This window comes from Myodes glareolus, chromosome 22 (assembly GCF_982192425.1).
Source record: "Myodes glareolus chromosome 22, mMyoGla1.1, whole genome shotgun sequence".
Classification (NCBI taxonomy): domain Eukaryota; kingdom Metazoa; phylum Chordata; class Mammalia; order Rodentia; family Cricetidae; genus Myodes; species Myodes glareolus.
Window position 1 is genome coordinate 52,081,265 of NC_142047.1, and position 21,051 is coordinate 52,102,315.

General features: G+C 39.6%; 1 protein-coding gene across 7 annotated transcripts in view; it reads right to left on the reverse strand.

Annotated features, from left to right (window-relative positions):
• Window positions 1–21,051, reverse strand: part of Ankrd11 (ankyrin repeat domain 11) — a 152,082-nt gene that overhangs the window by 86,072 nt on the left and 44,959 nt on the right. For all 7 annotated transcript variants that reach the window (XM_085681862.2, XM_085681856.2, XM_085681861.2 and 4 more), the window contains exon 2: window positions 4,126–4,190. The gene's annotated coding sequence lies outside the window, so the exon portion shown is untranslated. The remainder of the gene's footprint in view (window positions 1–4,125; window positions 4,191–21,051) is intronic.

The window sequence follows — 21,051 nt, forward strand, 5'->3', positions numbered from 1 at the left end:
AGAAATGGGTTAAATTGTAAGAGCTAATTAGTAATAAGCCTAAACTATAGGCAAAACAAACTGTAATTAACATGAGCTTTTACATGTTTATTTGAGACCAGACGTCAGGAAAAGAGTTCTGCCTCCATTTACAGTCACCTTTCCTATGGCATGGGTAGAGGTGTGGTTACACAGTGCAAACACACTTATACAGTTAGCAGATGCCTTTTACCTGTGTGAACATAAAACTGAAAATCATCTTTAACTGACTTGTGCACACTGCATATTCCATACTCGTGTTAATACAGATATATATGTGTTAGCTTTAAAAGATTGTGTTTTCAGAAGAAAAAAAAAGGACCACACACGAATAAAGGCAAGCAACCCAAGTGATTCAGTCTCTCAAAATGCCTTTTGCTGATCTCTCAAAATTCTGCATTTAGAATAACTTGAAAGCTTCTAGCTGAAATGGGCCAGTTTCACAGACTATCCAGCCAGAACTTCAGATAAACCCTGCACTTTCCCATCACACCAAGACTGGAAAACACCTAGTTCTCCCAGGACTTGACCATTATCTCAATTTTCTCAGGATTCCCTAAAGATGCCATCGCCCTAGACAACAGGAAGTAATTTTAAGAACATGATGCCTGCATTCCCAAGAGGTGAGGTGGGTGGTTTTTGGTCATTCGGTAAGTTATGGAAGTTTGTCATCATTTAGGAAGATTGGTTGCAAATTATTCCTGATCATGATAAGGAAACAAACTAAGCAAGGTAGGCTATATTCAAGGATCTCTTTCTGAAAAGAAAAAAAAAAAGATAAAGAAATAGTAGGATAAAAGGGTAGATTACTGAATCTACTTTCAAACTAAAACAGTAACTAAGTCTCAAATATACTGGTATGGAGTTTTGTATGCTGCTATAAATTTAAGTTTATTTTTGCTATACTGAATCTATGTTCCTACTAATGTTTAAGGTATTATACCTATGGAGTTCATTTAAAAATGTAAAGTTTTAGTCCTTGAAATTTATTTAGGATAATAAAGACAAGGTACTAGATGTCTGTAACAATGAAAGTTATAGTTACATCAGGTGCGTTTTCAAAGTCAAGCAGATATAGATCAAATAAATGGTCTCAAACACTTTAAAGACCTATAGAACATAGCATCTAAACTGTTTTAATAACATAAGGCTTTCCATGATAGTGAGACATATCTGCTCCTGAAAGCACCAATTTACTTCATATGGAGTTTACTTTCAATGTGGTAAAGTTGGCCATTTGGGCAAAAACTGCCCTTGCCGTGACTACTGACAGTACGCTATCCAAACTGGACAAACAAGATACAAAAGAAAGTGATTGCCAAGGTTTCCCAAGACAAAAATAGGATAGTCCTTCAAAATTTCTGCTGAACAGAAAAGTTGTCAGATATTCTAGGCCTATAGGCTGAAGATGGATGCCCCAACATTACAGAGAAACCTTGGGTACTATCCAGGCAGCCAGAAGTTTCTGTCATTTCTATAATTTTGAAAATTGTTTCCTCTATACTTCCTGTTTCTTTAGGTAATATTAAATCCTTTTTGGGTCTCTGATGGGAGTTAAAGACTACATAGCTATACTGTTTCTACTTTTCTATTTTGAATATTCATTCAATTAAATTAAAAATATAAAACCTGAGAGGCTGGAGAGATTGCTCATCCAAAGGACCTAGAGGTTACATTCCTAGCATCCATATGGCAGCTGATAACTGTGTAACTCCAGTTCCAAGTGACCCACCACCCTCTTCTAGTTTCTGCAGGCAACAGACATATACGCAAATCAACCACCCATACACAAAGAAAAATAATAAATGATGTGCACGCACACACAAATACAAATGAAACAAGGTTTTTCTTCACATAAATAACACTGCCTTTATTATCATGCCATACCACTTTCAGAAATCAAACCATTGCTGGGTGTGGTTCATGCTATAATCCCAGAAAAGGAGCTTCTAAAGAAGGACAATTATGAACTAGAGGTCAATCTGGGCTACATTATCAAGACTCTTTAAAAACAACAGCAGCAGCCAAGCGGCGGCTACTCATGCCTTTAATCCCAGCACTCGGGAGGCAAAGGCAGGAGAACCTCTAAGTTCCAGGCCAGCCTCATTTACAAAGTGAGTTCCAAGAGAGCTAGGGCTTCTGTACAGCTCGAAAACAAAAACAACAGCTGATATCCTGTAAAATTTCTTAAGAACTGGAGAAATGACTCAGCAGTTAAGAGCACTTTTTCTTGCAGAAGAGCTGGGTTAATTCCCAACACCTACTGTGTGTGACTCCAGTTCCAGGGATCTAATATCCACTTGTGATCTCCTTGAGAGCGAAGATGCAGGTGATGCACAACATTGCAAGCAAGACATTCATACACATTAAATATTTTTAATTCCTTTCTTCAAATTATCAATTTATCAGACACCAGACCAAGTAGGCCAAGTCTACATTCTGTTGGCTAACGATCCTAATATGATTCTATTCAAGTTAGAGAAATGCATCACTAGATTCATGAAATATTAACAATCAATTTTCATAAAAAAAGATAAGCAGCAATTTGTTTTTCCCTTTTACTCATTAAAATCCACGAATATAGCTCCAATTCCAGGTATGTATGGCTGGCTTCCCTGTTACTACTGTCTTTTTCTTCTTCATTTTTGAACAGTTGAGAAGCTGAATCCACCTTAAAGCCTAGAAAATTTCTTCCGGGCGGGGGGGGGGGGGGGGGGGTCACTCCCACTTCCAGGCTAGCTTCTAACTATTGCTAACACTCTGTAATAGCTGAAGACCTGCAGCCAGTTTCCTTTCTTTTTAATCTCTTGCCCCCACCTTTTTTCAACACATGGTTTCACAATGGCTGTCATGAAACTCACTATGTAAATCAGACTAATCTCAAACTCAGAGACCCACCATTCTGCTTCCCTAGTGCTAAGATTAGACCCAGATCTTTCTCTTTTTAAATGTGTGTGTACAGCCTACACAAGGGCACTGCAAATATTCCTGGTATTCACGGAGGTGAAAAGAAGAGCCTGAGGCTGGAGAGATGGCTCAGATGTTAAGAGCATTGCCTGCTCTTCCAAATGTCCTGAGTTCAATTCCCAGCAACCACATGGTGGCTCACAACCATCTGTAATGGGGTCTGGTGCCCTCTTCTGGCCTGCAGGCATACACACAGACAGAATATTGTATACATAATAAATAAATAAATATTTTTTTAAAAAAAAAAGAAGAAGAAGAAGAAGAAGAAGAGCCTGAGTCCCCGGCGCTAGAGATGGCTGTATGTCAACATGTGGGTTCTGAAAACTTAACCTAGGTCCTCTAGAAGAGAGGTAAATGTGAGCCACCTCTCCAACCCCCACAGTTTCCTTTCCTTCAAGAAATTCAAGAGAAAGAAAGAATAGTCAGATCCATTTCAAAGAGGGCAAACTCAATGGTGACTAAGATATTAAAAAAAAAATTAAGAAAATTTACTAAAGATAAAAAAAAATTAAGAAAATTTACTAAAGAGGTATTCAGGGAGGTCTGTTAAAATAGCAGAAAAAGATAATATTTTGTGTTTACTTCTTTGAAAACATTAATAGTTGGACAAGGTATGAAACCCTGAAATATGCCAAGAAATTTTCTTGCCAATTATCAATTATTCCATTAGAGAAGAGAAACAATATGCCAGTCAAAATAAGTCACTTTAGGAGAAACTTTTATCCCATGGTGAGATCCAAGGTCAAATGGGCTGCTGGTCACTCTCAAGGTTTGGGACAAAAAATCCCATTCCTTCCAACTGACCACACAATCCTGGCCTCAAGACAGGAAAACCATGAAAGCTACAGTTCTCCCCCTATAACAGCTCCCAAATCAGCAGCACAGGATGCCAGGTCACAAGCTCCAGATCTGTCCTGATCATTTCCAAAGCTATCCTTCATGATAACAGTTGATACATCATGCTCATAGTACTATACAAACACAGCAACTGCTGGGGTCTGCAAACTATTTAGAGGTGCTATGGAAGACGCAAGTTTATTTTGTAAATAAGACCACCAACCAATATTTTTTCAACAAAATCACTCTCATAAGACACAAACTTTATCAAACCCAAGAACAAATGCAAGAAGCAATACTCACAGATTCCATGGCAAAAAATCAATGTTGCTCAGGACTAGGTATGAACTCCAGTACGGCAGTATGTTCTGAAAGGAGACAGGAAGAGCAAATTAGGTCTAGTACAGTTCTAGGGACTCTCTACCTGGACCAACTATAATATAACAAATAAGATGTTAATAAGGTACAGCTTTAGCTGGTCTGGGGTTGTAAAGGGCTCACACCTGATGGTCTGCTTTATAGCAAGTGTTACTCTCAACACTAAAAAGCAAGATCCAGCCGGGAGACGGTGGCACAATTCTTTAATCCCAGCACTCAGGGGGTAGAGACAGGTGAGTTTGAGGACAGCCTGGTCTACAACAGCTAGTTCCAAGACAAGCTCCAAAACTACAAGGGGGATTGGGGAGGGAGCAAGGTTCAACAGGAAAAGGAGAGCAAAAGACCCGCTAAGATTATCTGATAGCCTGGATTGGTTTGTTATCCTTCCCTCCCCTAGGCAAGGACTCAGAACTGGGCCTGCTTCATCTTCAGATAAAGGTTATTACAAACATCAATCAATAAGCTAAGATGGAGTTTAACAGAAATCCAAACAATATAATCACCATACCTTTATCAAAGTCTTACCTTTTTATGTCCTCTATGAATTCTTATTAAAACCTCTACAGTAACTCATACCCCTACCGCCTTCATTGAGCATTCCCTCTCCCTCCACTGCCCCATGTCATTGTCCCCCTCAACCCCACCTCTTTCTCAGACTTGAGGTCCAGTACAGAATATTCCTGGTCACTCACTGATTAACTATGAGCCAGCATAGGAAACCCCATTGCCTTCACTCATGCTTCACATCCTTCATCTATTTCCATACTCATTATCTAGAGAGGGATCCATTTCAAAGACACAGAATGTAATTCAAAAGCCAGGTACTTCGGTGAGGAAGTCAAGAATCAATAGTTCAAGGTCATCCTTGGCTACAATAGGCAAGCTCAAGATTCACGTGGACACGAGGTCCTTCCTTGGAAATATCTCTGGAATGGTGAGTCCAGTAATTGGAATAATGGTTCAGGTGTTAAGTTACTCTTCCAAGAGCTGAGATTGATCCTTAGCACCCACATGATAGTTTGCTGTCTAGTTCCATGGAATTTCACACCTTCTTCTGGCCTATGTAGGCACCAGGCATGCACATGGTACATAGACATACATGTAGGCACAATATCCATATAAAAAGAGGGCGGGAAGGGGGACAAATCCAGCAACCTACTGAAGTTAGTGTTCTTCCCAACACAACTTGGGGGTAAGGGGACCTTGAATGCCTAAATATCTTATATGGGATGAAAACTGTGGCTGGGGTGTTTTGGAATGTGGATATAGATGTGTTATCTATAAGATAAACTTAAGATGGTATGCCAAATGCCTCAGCAAAGCTGCTCACAGGGCAAATTCTTCTGGAAGAAGTTACAGGGAAGCCCATACCCATCAGTGCCTAGCTCATTCCACGCAGAAGAGACATTCCCTCAACATTTTTTAAAAATTATTAATATTTGATGTACATGAATGATTTTCCTTTGGTATATGTGTGTGCACCATGTACATTCTCAGTGCTTCTAGAGACCAGGTGTATCCAATTCTCTGATTATCACATAAACAACTGTTTTACGATATTGTTTAGGCTACCATGACAAGAAAAGGATTGTATGTGTGTGATTTTTCTTCTGAGTATTTTCAATCCAGTGGGTTAATTACAAAGACTACAAATTCCAGACAATGGAATTTATAAGGTGAGCCCATCTCCTTGTTCTTGGATTTTCTAGCTTTACAGGCTTTTAGAATTTCTGCTTTTTATTAGTTAGAAAATAAATCTGTGAAAGTAGTGGGCTACCTATAGCTGTATCTTTCAAATCCGCATGAAACTTATTATGTTGAACATACTTTGTGTATAAGTTCAAAAAGAAGCAAAATATTTTAACATTCAAAACAAGGGTTCCTGCAGTATGTGGGAATAAAGCCCAGAACCCTCCCAGCACTGACACAGCAAAGAGTTGGTGGGCCTAAGTATGCACACACCCATCACAGTAGTCTCAGCAGCTGAGTGAATAACACCTGATGCCTTTTTCTCCCCCCTGATAACCACAGAGAGGGAGGGAAAGGGGACAAACTAAAGCAACAATCTACTGATCCTTCCGCATCTAATTCCATTTTGTGATCGAACTAAAATACTTTATTACTATAATTTACAACAAGGACTAATTAAAGGGACAAAGAATTTTTCATTCAGCAAACGCTTTTATGTCAAAATGTATTAAGGTAAATTCAAAGGCTAATATCAAAGACAGTGAATAATACTATATCCAACCTTGCAAATTCACTTTAAAAAACAGATGACAACCCTCTCTGAGAAGTGGGTGGGGGAGTAGGAGGGGAAAGGAAGGGAGACAGAACTGTGGTTGGTATATAAAAATGAATAAAAAACTTTAAATAAAAAAATAAAGACAATTTCTTAACACACACACACACACAAAGATGACAGAGAGCTTAAGGCTTTCTGTATATGAGAAATCAAGTAAAATAGGTAAGCACTGTAGCCATGTGCTATGAGGAGAATGAGACTACCAATGTGATTATTTTTAAAGGTAATTTCAAATTTAAGAAGCGTTACACATAAAGGAATAGGAAAATAGTGAGATAATTTTCATTTCCATTTACTGTTGTTTAAAAAAGTAAAGATTATACTAAAGCACCATGAAAAATGATGTACCAAAAATCACATTATCGCCTTGAGATCTGCAGGGGAGGAGGCGAAGACCCGCATACACAAGAAAAGCACATACAAAACTCATCTACCCATAAACCATGATCCCATTCAACTCCAAACACATCAGATATGCTGAATCAGTACAACATCAAAGATCCAAGGCAGGAGAAGCTCTGAGAACAAGCATAGTGTCCTCATGCAGAATCCCCAACTCGTACTCCCTGACACAAAATACAGTCCCAGAACGGTTTCCCTAAACGAAGATGCTCTATGTGCATGTGGTAAAGATAACATGAGCTTTCTTAGTCTGTCCTTAAAACTCTCTATAGGGCTTTACAAAGCTACTGAATAAAACATTAAGGCTACCCAAAAACAAAGTGTGAATAAGTACCTGTTGCTCTTCAAGAAGATGCAGGTTTAATTCCTACCACCACATGGTGGCTCACAAACTATCTTAAGGCCAGTTCCAGAAGGCGATGACACTCCCTTCTAGAGACTGAAGACACGGGGCATATGGTACAATACATAAGTGGAGGTAAAATATCTAAACACATTTAAAAGCTTTTCAAGTTTAATTTTAAAAAAAAAATAGGTACTCATGTGAGTAAAGGAGCGTTCAGTCGGCACAGGCTCTGTTTTAATGAAAAGCATCGAGTATGTCATATAGTTTTTCAATTGTTCTATAAAAGCAGTGATAGAGCAATACAGATTATAAGTTAAATGTCTATACCAAGAACTCAGTAAACAAGATCATCTACTGCTACAATTCTGAAATAAACTCGGAGTGTCTTCATGTTTATTAAACTTGGGACCACCGACATTTGGGACAGAGTGTGCACACTAAACCATTTTGAGCCGCTTGTCTGGCCTCACCTCCAGGATATTTCTAGAAGCCCTATCACATTCTCACAGCCAAAGCTGTAACCAGCCAATGACACTATCTGTCATCTGAGGAAAGAAGGCCCAAACTGGGCGTAGGGTAAGGGTTTGGTCTTAATCAAGGAGCAGAATGCAGGTCTCACAGGTCTCTAATGAAGGCAATTTTTGTTTTGAGACAGAATTTCTCCGTGTATCTTTGGACCCTGTCCTGAAACTGGTTCTGTAAACCAGACTGGCCTCGAACTCACAGAGATCCACCTGCCTCTGCTGGGATTAAAGGTGTGTGCCACCAGAGCCTGGCTACGAAGGGATATCTTTAGCAGATTCCATTATTTCTAGAAAACACGTTAACTCTGAAATATCTGAAATAAACACTGATGAAATATTCTAAGATAGGAAAAACCTAAACAAGGAGTAGAAGCAAGAAGATTAGGAAGTCAAGGAGAACCTCAGAAACATGGTGAGGCGTGGTGGTGCACACCTTTAATCACAGCACTCAGGAGGCAGAGACAGGGGGAATCTCTGTGAGTTTGAATCCAGTCAAGCCTACAAAGAGTTCCGGGACAGCCAAAACTGTTACACAGAGAAACCCTGTCTCCAAAAAAAAAAAAAGACCGAAGGGGGAGGGGAGAGTAGAAGAAGAAAGTTTGAAGCCAGACTGGCCTACATTAGACCCTGCAAGAAAAACTGGAGGTATGGGCAAGGATAGGGCACCCACAACTATCCCTCCCCCCAAATGTAGCAACTACTTTTTTTTTCCTATTAATTACCTTTTTACTAACTGCTTATAATAGTTGTGGATTTCAGGTCAGAAATCAATAGACCTTGAGAAAAAAGCAGAAACCAAGGGGCTATAAAAGTTTAATGTGTGATGCTTGATAGTGACAAGGAGACTGCCTGCCCATGCCTGGACATGTAGGGTCACGTTGTCCTCCGTAGCCAACCTCACCAAGATCCTATTAGAGTACCAGAAAGGTAGGTCTGCCCATGAGTCTGATAATGTGGACAAGATAATACCCCAAATATCAACAAAGCCTGGCACACAGACTCTGTTTGAGAAAAAAGAACTAAGTATGAGGTTGCATACCTATAAAATCACAAGGCTGGTGCAGTAGTATGGCAAGTTCCAGGTTAGCCTGGTTACATAAAGAGACTCTGGTAAGAAATGGAGGGGGGGGCCCTCCGTGATTATTGCTCAGTTGGTAGAGTGTCAGTATAGCATGTGCCAACAACTCAAGAGAAAGAGGTAGGTGAAAAGGAAGGTAAGAAAGAGTCCATTGCACCCAAAATCTTACTATAAGTAAAAGGTTAATTCAACTGGTGACCTAGCACCATGGAATCCTAATTAGCAACAAGGACAGAACTACTGACACAGGCAACATCTGGAGCAGCTCCTAAGGCAGGTGTTTTTCAACATGTGTGTTGCAATCCCTTTCAGGGTCAAATATCAAATATTCTAATTACATTGTGATTTATAACAGCAGCAAAATTAAAGTTATGAAGTAGCAACAAAAATAATTTTATGGTTGGGATCACTACAACACGAGGAACTGTACTAAAGGGTTGAAGCATTAGGAAGGGTGAGAATCACTACCCCTAGAGAAGTAATCAAAACACGAATGAAAGAATATGAACACACGCACACGGGAAGTGGGAGCAATCTCAAGGGTAATATGGTTATCCTATCCCATTTTATCAAGTGGAATACATCTCTCTGTGTCTGGTGCTGAGAATGAGTATCAAAATGGCCTTAAACTCCCAATTCTCCTACCTCAGCTTCCTGAATGATGAAATTACAGACTTCCAACAATTAAATAGGATCAAATGGAGGTATAAAGGGCAATAGGACATATATTTATAGAGACGCCAAATTGCAACAAAATGAATAAACAACAAAGTAAATCTCTTCCTCATGCAGGAAAACAGGCAAGCTGAACAAAGCTAGTAAGTTCTATCAATATTATAATACTTGCTGTGCTATGTTACTTTTACAAAACCATTAAAAAAGCTGAACAAAGAATACAAGGGCGTGCTGAATCATTATCCTAAGTGCAAGCTCAAAGTTAAAATGTATGTGTATATGAATATAATGACTTTATTTACTGCTGATTCATTTAATCTCAAAAACCCTAAAGTATGCTATCATGATTATCCTTTTCAGATGAAAAAAATGAACCATGGATTTATGAAAAACATACACAGTGTCACACATTCAATGGTGAAGGAGCTAGGACTCAAATCCAGCTAGATTCAGAGAATCACTTTTTTCAGGAAACTAAAAATTTGCACATGCATGGTGCTCTTATGACTTTAAAGATTTGCTGATGGAGAGATGGCTCAGTGGTCAAGAGCATTGCCTGCTCTTCCAAAGGACCTGAGTTCAATTCCCGGCAACCACATGATGGCTCACAACCATCTGTAAGGAGATCTGGTGCCCTCTTCTGGCCTACAGACATACACACAGACAGAATATTGTATACATAATTAATAAATAAATATTTTTAAGGAGAGAGAGAGAAAAAATAAATATTTGCTGAAATGAATCCTTGAGAATGCAGAGAGCCCCTGTATTGCCAGAAGTTCTTGGACATAAGACCACAGTCAAATGAGTTTCCTTCCCTTCCAGACAATACTAGGGCCACATCACTGTATGGACTGTCAACTTGCACTGTGTCGTGTCTAGGCCTAACGCTGGTCTCCTTCCAGAGAAGCAAGACAGTTCTCAGTCTAGTCTCTCCCCTTCCCTACCCTGCTGGAAAAGAATGCATAGATATTTGATGTTGGTTTTAGGATGGGGTATTATGTTACTATTTTATTATTCCTATGATTTAGAATTAAAGAAAGCAGAAAAGAAAAGTAGGAAACTCCTTACCTACCTTTCAATCACTAGAAGGAGGAGGAGAAGGAGGAGGAGGAAGAGGAGGAAGAGGAAGAGGAGGAGGAGGAGGAGGAGGAGAAGAAGCAAAACTAGTGCTTTGACACAATTCTTTGTATCTCTAAGCAGGAGAAAATACAAACTCAAAAGACCACCCAGCTGCCCACCCCTCCCGCCCTAAGTAGCACATAAACTCTGGTCATCCCACTACTACCTTCTCATCCTTGCTAAACCACAGTTGTGAAAGTGAAATCCATAAAGGGAAACTGCAGGTTAGAGACTTGGAAATACCTGAAAACAAACTCAAGCTTAAGAAAGTGACTCAACACAGGCTATGAGAACACCCCAAAAACCACACAAGGAAGAGCCTTGGTAAGTCAAAGCTAAAGGACAACCCAGATCCCACAAGGTCTGAAGCCGCACCATTACAATGAGGAAACTGACAGCAGCAACAAACACCTTCCCTAGTGACTCTTCAGGCTCAAAGAAAGAACAATAGGAAATTTCACCATCTTTCAGACATTTCATCCACCTTCCTGAAATTCCAACAATAAACAGACACATAAAGCCAACTTTTTGAAGACCTAGATGAGGAAGAGATTACCAATATCAAGAGCTCTTACCAAATCCACAGAATTCCACAGCAGCATACTTAACAGAGCTTCACCTTGGTTCTTTCCCACCAAGCCTCAAGCTGAAGCCTAGTTTATTCATGTGGCAATGCTGGCAAAGGAGCCTGGCAAGAAGTACGTCAATCACAAAAGTGGAGCTAACAGATCCATCTTTCTTCAGAGTCGGATCCCCTTTTACACCCTTGTCTCCCTTCCACATATACCTATGCACTTCCTTTCTGCCATGTTCCAGCAGTGTCTGCCCTTCAAAGTCTTGGACTTCCAGAACAGTAAGGAAAATACAGGTCTCCTTTATACATCATCCATGTGCATGTTCTCTTTGGAGTTCACTACTAACCTCACGCTTTATGAGTAGTGTCACGGGAATAGTAAGATAGTAAAGGTCTATGCTGGAGTTGTTTTACTGCATTATTGTGAAGCTCCTACGGAACAATTGCTTATTTACCTACAACTTTTCACAACTCATTTCAAAAACATGTATATAAAATGAATAATCCAAGTGAAATAAGCAGCAGACACTAGACATCAGCCTCTTTTGTTAAATAAGAAACAGAATCATACAGAGAGCCAAGCATCATTCAGAAGATTCTTTGTAAATTTTTTACATCCCCTCTCTTGGGTGTCCCAGAAAGATGATTAATATGTAAAGTGACAGGCTTCTCCCCCCACAACAGAAGCAATATACTAACTTACATCAGGGAGCACCCACAGAAAAACAAAACCAACTATTAAATGAGACACCATTAAAATTTGAACCAGAGAATTTGAACAAATGGCTCAGTGGTGAAGAGCATATACTGATTGTTCTTGCAGAGGACTCAAGTTTATTTCTTGGTACCTATATAAAGTGACTTACAACCACCTGTAACTCCAGCTCTAGGGGTATCCAGTTATTTCTTATGGCTTCCGTAGACACCCACATCTGCCTCAAAGTCACACATGCATACACATTAAGTTTAAAATATTAAAAGTGATTTGAATAAATGAAATGATTAGCCAAATAAAAGCTTGAACCTAAGTGGGCTGCCTGACTGCAAATTCATTTTGGACAAAGAAATGCAAAACCTAAAAACTGAAAGAGGATGGCACACACCAGAGGCAGAACAGAACCTAGATACAACTAACGAAAGCTATAAAATTACTCCAGTCAAATTGTAAGATACACGGTTAATATGTAAAAATCCATGTTCATTGATTGCCATATGCTAGCAACTCAAAAAGAAATTAAGAAAACAATTCCATTATCACAGTCATAAATAATAAAACAACATTAAAATGGACAAAAAGTTAAAGGTAGGACACTGTTAAAAGAAATTATGATCTAAACAAATGATGAAAGAAAGAAGTATACAAAGAACAATACCACACACACAATCCTAATATCCATGTAGCCCTTACTGTCCTGGAACTAGTTCTGTAAACCAGACTGCCCTCAAACTCAAAGAGATCCACCTGCATATGCCTCATGAGTGCTGGGATTAAAGTTATGAGCCACCAGCACCTAGCTTTCTTCTTTACTAAAAATAAAATTTAACAAATGCCTGTGGGTGAATGACTTATGAACAGGTGTTCCACCATGCAGGCTTTCTGCCAGTCGACTGCATCTTACCCTCTTCCTTGGAATACAACCTCTGCAGTTTGAACAGTATGTTCTGGTGCCCAGGCACTGCAACCAAAGAACGCCACCCAACAGAAGCAACTTATTTCCTTAAATCAAAATAAGATTCTAGTCAGGCAGTGATGGTGTACACCTTTAATTCCAGCACTCGGGAGGCAGAGTCAGGTGGAACTCTGTGAGTTCGGGGTCAGCCTGGTCAGCAGAGCTAGTTCCGGGACAGGCTCTAAAGCTACACCGAAAAACCCTGTCTTGAAAAACCAAACAGAAAAAGGAAAGAAAAAAAGATATGCAATCTTCCCCAGTTCCAATAGAAAATCATTGGTACCTCAACTTGCACTCTTCCCATACAACAAATGTAATCACAAATACAGACACACATACCCCATTTCACGTGCATGGAAACACAGGCTAAGAAACAAGTTGCACCATGCTAGCCACTTAACAAACTTTAGATCCACCAGCAAAGTTTCATTTAAAATGAGTGAAATCCTCTAGTGCTAGCTCTAAAGTGGGCATCACAAACCCAGTATTTGTTTACAAATTGTTTACAGTTGGGGCTGGAGACATGTCTCATTAGTTAAGAACACTAGCTGTGGGATGGAGATATGGCTCAGCGGTTAAAAGTACCGCCTGCTCTTCCAAAGGTCCTGTGTTCAATTCCCAGCAACCACATGGTGGCTCATAACTATCTGTAATGAGATCTGGTGTCCTCTTCTGGCCTGCAGACAGAATACTGACAATACTGTATACATAATAAATAAATAAATAAATCATAAAAAAAAACAAAGAGCACTAGCTGTTCTTCCAGAAGACCCTGGTTCAATTCCCAACACCCACATGGCACCTCACAACTGTAACTCCAGTTCCAAAATACCTGACACCCTCATACAGATACACATTCAGGCAAAATACCAACACACAAAAATAAAATTTTTTAATTAAATTTTAAAGATTGTTTATAGGGGCTAAAAAGGCGGCACAGTAGTTAAGAAAATATGCTACTCTTCCAGAGGACTCGAGTTCAAGAGACAGAACATAACCATGGCTTTAACTACAGCTCCAGGAGAGTCAATACCCTCTTCTGAATTCTATGGGCACCCCCACACATAGATAGGCAATCAGGCAGACAGGCAGGTGCTCTCTCTCTCTCTCTCTCTCTCTCTCTCTCTCTCTCTCTCACACACACACACACACACACACACAAATAAATAAAGAGACTAGTTTAGAGTAGCAAAGGTTAAATAGACAATGCAAAACTATGCATAATACATATATACATTCATTATGTTTGTTTCAAATGGGTTTACTTACTGACCCACCCGTAGTATGGAGCACTCTGGTATCAGAAAGACTCAAGGGAGAAATGGTGAGTGGCAGATCTTCATAAAACTGGTACCACACGTCTACCACAAAGGTCACTATAACCTAACTAGGACCCTTTAGAGTAACAGTATCATCTTCCTTTTTCAAAAAAACCCAGGGCAGCCTTAATTCACCACCTTACCCCCTTAAACCAGAAGCAAACAGATACGCAAATGACATGAGCCCAGAAAACAAGTACTCTATAAACATTCCCTCCTATAGCAGGCTCTTCTTAAAGCTAACCTGGCTTCCTCTGTTATTTCTGCTTCATCTCATTTCCTACATGATCTTCCTTCACCTGCTTCTTCAATGTTTCCCACCACCACTATTCTGCATAGCAACCTTTTCAACCTAATGTGGCTTTAACCAACCTAGTTAATTCTAAGTCTGCAACTCTGAACTCCCTCCTGAACTAACTACATCAAAGTCCAACTAGAGATACTGTCAATCATTTTCACTCAATTCACCCTCCTCATGTATACAACACACAGAGGGCATATTAGTCTATCCAACTTACTATTTTTCCTGAACTTCCTACCCTCCCTGCATTAGAAGCACCTGTCCTTGCAATCCTACAAACCAGAAACCAGCTGTTGTTTCTTACTATCAAAAGTGAGTTTGTAAATCCTGCCAACTTCAATTCCAAGAGGGGGTGGTGGGGAATCTTACTACTTCTACTGCCACTATCCTATTTTGTAACCCACAGTATTTATCAATATTTATTAATCTACGTTATCATAACTTAATTATTCCCACTTCCGATCATACACCAAGCCAACTTATTCCCCACACTGCTAACAAGGGAATCTACCATACTGAAGTACTTCTCACATCTACACATTAGTCTTGCCTACAAATAAGTGACTAGACTAACAAGGAATATATTTTGTTGTACAGATTTCAAGCCCATAACAAAAAGAGTACATTACATTATGATGGAATATGTATAGACCTGGGAAAACAATGTCATGATGGCACTCCCTATAAATCCCAGCAATTGGGAGACTGTGGCAGGAAGATACAGAATGCAGTATCAGCCTACATTATTTATGAATCAGAGGAAGGGTCAGAGAGACAAGACAAGAGGGTGGAAGAAGAAAGTGAAGATCTAAGCACATCTGTATACACTGTGAAAATGTTACAATGAAATGAATTTTGTAAAGGTTATTTTCTAAAAATAACATGCACTAATAATATTTTTTTAAAAAATATCACAACAAGACTGGTCATAGTGGGTGAAAGTTTTTTATCAGAGCACTCAGGAAGCAGAACTGGTGGGTCTCTGAAATCAAGGCCAGCCTGGCCTACACGTCCAACTCCAGGGCAGACAGGACTACATAAAAAAGACCTTATCTAAAAACAAAACAAACAAACACAAAGGGCTCTTTTCTACTCTGCTCACCCAGCAAACCCTTCAAAATCAAATCTGAGTCTTCACTTAGCTTAAAAAGATCTTTCATATTTTTAAATTCTCTAAATGGATATATGTAGCATTTTATATTTTCACCTTATATCACCCAGCCAGGAGCACTGCTCAGCAGTCCACACACTCATATTATGTAACCACCTCCAAAACCCCAGCTATCTCATGGACGCTGCTGCTGCTGATCACCATAACTAACCTCAGAGCTGCAACATCATAACTCATCCAGGTGACACACACATCAGAACAAAGAAATACAAGTGTCAAAGGACTGCAAAGAATATGGTCAGCTGACACTAACAAGTAAACATATAAAACCAATTATGTAAATATTACCATGGAAATCACAATCCCTATCCTCAATGCCTCAGCACTTTGTTGTCTTGATCCATTCAATTTATATGCTTTGAGACATAAAAGTTCAACTGAGATGAAGATAACTTACTCACAGAATTAAGAAAAGAAGAAGCCCTCCAAACCATATCTTAGTAGCCTCTAAAGAAAGGCTCTGATGCCAGAGCGCTGGTTCTGGGAGGGCTGCAACCTGCCTTCCTCTTATATGCATGGCCTAGCACATGACATACTTAACACTTCCCAACAGCACAGCAACCTCTCTAACCATGATAGGTTTAAAAATGTTTCCCTCCTCCCATGCTACTACTTTCAAAGCATTCAAAATACATTACTTCAAAATAGAAATACATACTGATCACTAGTCCCAACTCAAGCAAAACCAAACTCAAGTTAAAAGCCTTTTACCAGGTGTGGTGGCACATGTCTTTAATGTCAGCACTTGAGAAGCGCAGAGGAAGGTGAATCTCTGAGTTTGAAATCATACCAACCTATACAGTGAGTTCTAGACCAGCTAGGACTACAAAGTTAGACTTTATCTCAATAATTTAAAAATAAAAATAAAGAGACTTCCTAAGAGAACAATGTGAAAATAAGAACAGAATCACTACCTCCACCCCACAACCTGTCATTTGATTTGACAAAAGCCATAGTTTAACCAGGTGGTGGTGGCGGCGGCGGCGGCGTAAGCCTTTAATTCCAGCTCTCCGAAGAGACAGGTGCATCTCTATGAATTCGAGGCCAGACTGGTTTATAAGAGCTAGTTCCAGGACAGTCAGGGCTGTTACAAAGAGAAACCCTGTCTTCCTATCTATGCTAGACTTGTAACATTTGGTTTTTTCCTTTGAACAGACACACAATGAGAGAATGAACTTGGTGCATCATCTAGAAATAATTCAGGACCCACTATAAATAGAAAGAGACAAGGAGCTTCACAGAATACGCACTTACCTACTTCTAGAGTCTCTTCACCGTAACCTCCTAGCATGGCTCCTAGCAACTTCACCTCCTGAAGACACTGCTCTTTTCTATCTATGAGACTGGTGACTGTAAAGTTAATTCTCACCTTCCCTGGCCCCACTCTTCACAAATAAATCTAATAAATAAACACTAACTTAGCTCTTACCTTCACCCTCTTCCAAAATATACTTGTGTAATAATCACCTAGGAGAAATTTTCTCTAAATTGAGAAACCTCCCCGCTTCTTGCCATAGGTGTTGGAGAGGACTAGTATGAAAAACAGCTTTTAAAATGCAACGATCCACTAGTAAGTCATTCCAGTCAGAGTAAGCATTGCACTGAGTCTCCTGATTCACTCCTATGACAGATTCCCGATTCCCGAAGATGTGGTAAACATGGTACCGTTTCTTATCAAAGTGACCAACAATACTTTCATACATATTTCAAAATAGATGTCTCCTTCAACCCAAACTTGCTTTGTGGAATGAAATTAAGATGACCTGTGGCAACACTAGTCTCATACAGGCATACTCAGATTTCAAACTTGCATCAAAACCTTTCAATCAGGAGTAGTAGCAAGTGGCTCATGTCTATAATCCCTGTATTCAGAAGGCTAGGGGAGAATGACCTAAAGGTCTAGGCAAGACTGGGCTACAAAGTGAGATCTTCTCAAACAAACAAAAATCCTTTCGCTAGTAGACTAACAGTTCATGAGCATCAAATGACAACAGCAGTAAAGTATAAGGTGGAGATCCTGGGAGCTGAGTAGATTTGAATAAAGAATGTATGCTATCATGTAATTGAATAATTGAGTAAAACCAACATTGCCCTAAAACGTTAGGAAAGACAAGGTGAAGTAGAGATTCATGCAAGTGTTACCCAGCAGATGTGGTAATGAATCTTCATGACATGCAGCTTGAAATATACCAATCAACACATACCCACTTTCTCTTTACTCACAAACTTGATTTTAATTGGTCAGCTCAAGGAATAAACAGTGTGTATATATGCCACATGTGTGAGAAGATGACGAAAGAGGCCAGAGAAGGGTGTCAGATCCCTTGAAGCTGAAGTTATAGGCAGTTATGAGATATTCAATGTGGGTGGCTAAAACAGCAAGCGCTAAGTGATAAGCCCATCTCTGTGGACCAACTTGTCCACAGTTTTAAAACTTCAATTTTTTTGATTCAATATGCTGACAATGCTCTTCATCTCTAAAATGCCACAAATTTTCAGAAGGACAGTTAGTATTGGTATAGCAACTGTGCTAAACCATCCATTAGCCTTGGAAGATGACACCATGAGCAAAAAGGTTTTGTGCCAATTCACACATATCCTTGCAATGCATTCTGGTATCCCCACCAAAAAGACAGGTTCTTCACCCTGAATGTGAAGCAAAAACTTCTTGTTGCAGCATAAGACAAGGTTTTCTTCAGTAGACAAAACTTAAAGAAATGAAAACAAAATGTCACCAACTTCCTGATAAGTACCACGAAAGAGATTACAAGAGCTACTACAGTATGAAGACAGAGCAAAATGCAGTTAGTCTACAAAGCTGAAGAGAAAGGATTCAGATTCAAAATGTGTATGCACTAAGAGTTTAGCCTTTCCTTCTAGACAGCCATTGTTTCAGTTGTTTATTCATATATACATTAAGAAATAACTTTCTGGGCCTAGGATACCTATGTAAAGCTCTTATTGTGCAAGCAAAAAGACCTTTTGTTGTTGTTTTTGTTGTTGTTTGGTTTTCACGACAGAGTTTCTCTTTTTAACAATCCTAGCTGTCCTGGAACTAGGTTTTCTAGACCAAGCTGGCCTCTGTCTCCTGAGTGCTGGAATTAAAGGTGTGCGCCACCACGGCCCAGATGCACCTTCAGTTTTATGTGACTCAAATGTCTCATGAATTCCAACTTCTAGTGACTACACAATCAGTACACTTCACATTGTGATGTATTTAATTTCCATACAGATCAATTCTGGGTCTGTGGAACCTCTAGCACTCCTAGTATTCTTATAATTAGATAAGAATATTCTCATAGGTAGACAGAAAGGTTCCCAAGATATAAACAAAGATACATATTAAGTCCATTGTATTTCTATATACCAGTGACAATCAACACATCTACTAAATTCAGGCAAATGACAACAGTGTCCAACGACAGACAGGCTAACCAACTACTGGGGCATAGAATAATCTTACACACAGATGTGGAAGGGACTTGAAGAAGGCCAGCAAATACACAACACCCTACTGAATAGGTAAGGTTAGGACAAATGGTACCTACATAGACAAACAATGAGCAATTACACAAAGAATTAAAAAAAAAATAATCTCGGACTTGTTTTTTAATTGAGAAAAGGCCTTTTCTCTCCAAACACGCCTTGCCTGTGCATGGTGTCACCCCACCACAGGAATCAACATTTACAGAAGATTTGCTAGATCAAGCAGTGCAAACAGATGTTGAAAGATGAAGAGGCTAACTCTGGGCCTCCAGGAAAACCAGAAGATACCGAGACTCATAGACCTAACCTTTGTCGATCGCTGAGCCCAGACTTTCTTTGAGGGAAGGAGGCTGTTTACAGGAATAGAAAAGGATCAGCACTTCTCATCTATAGAGTACAGCTGGGCCTTAAATATCAGGACTATTTCCTGCTAAATCATGTTCTACAAATGAGACTTTTATGAACTAGGCCCAAGGACTATGCAGAATCTAAAAGATTGGCCATATTGAAAAATTGAAGGCTTGTTTTTCTAGGCTAAAGTGAGTACAGCACGTGAGGTCAAGTTCAAACACCAGCCCCAGTACTGTAAGTAATAGAAGAATGAATTTCCAAATAAAATAAATTTAAAAAGATAAAACAAAGAATGAATTTCTAAAAGCCAGGTGTGGTAGCGCATGTCTTTAGTTCCCAAAACTAGGGAGGCCAAAGCAAATGGATCTCTGAATTCCAGGACAGTCAGGTCTATAACAGAGTACACAGAGAAATTCAAAAAACAAAAACAAAAGAATCAATTTCTACCTTTGTGTGACTTTTCTGACAGGTGGGGGTGCAGTGTGTGTGTGTGTGTGTGTGTGTGTGTGTGTGTGTGTGCCAGAGAGAGAGAGAGAGAGAGAGAGAGACAGAGACAGAGAGACAGAGAGAGACAGAGACTAAAAGATAGTTAAAAGATTAAATACAAATGGTAAAAGAAGAGAAAGGGGGAAAAAACAAACTTTGCAAAGGCCCAAGAAGTCATTTTATGATCTTGATTTGAGAACAAATTTTTCTTTCTTCCTTTTGTGGGGGAAGAGGTGCCTGGAGGTGGGAAGGGGGTGGAGGGCGGGGTCTCACTCTGTAGACCAGACTTGACCTCGAATTCAGTGATCCACCCGCCTCTGCCTCCCAAGTGCTGGGATTAAAGTCAAGCACCACCACCAAGGCATGAAAAACTTTAGGGCATGATGGTTTATGACCCACAATCTAAAAGACTGTGCAGAGAACCTAGGTAATCTCTTCTAAATAAAGGATCCAATCACCAGCTATCAAAGTTAACTGCTTCCTGCACTCTACCCCCGTAGGAATTAAAGGTTTACTTTGGTTCACGCTTTAAGAAGGTTATAGTCCACCACAGCAGGAAGACATAGCAGCTCTGTTCAGTGAAGGATAAGAGCAATGTGTCAGAGGTTGTTCATTCCAGGAAGCAGAGCCACAACCATTTTTCCTATTTATCTCAAAGGTGATTAGCACATGGAAAATTATGATTATCACAGTGTATGATACATGGTGTTCAAAAATCAAGTATAAGACAAGCACAAATATCATACACCTGTCATCTGAGCACTCAGGAGAAGGTTCCAGGAGGACTAAATGTTCCAGGTTAGCCAAGGCTGCCTATCAACTTTGAGATGGTGACAGTGGTCCTTTAAAAGTAATCATATGTACATTCATAATAAAATTTTTCTTTTCCTCCTAACACCATGAAAGTTTGTTAATAAACAGAAAAGTTTTGGTGGGAGATATAGGTTTGGTTTGGAATATTCCAGTTTTGTTTCTTAGGCAGTCTCGTGTGTAGCCCACAATGGCCTCCAAGCCTCCCCAAGTCTAGCATCCACACAAAGC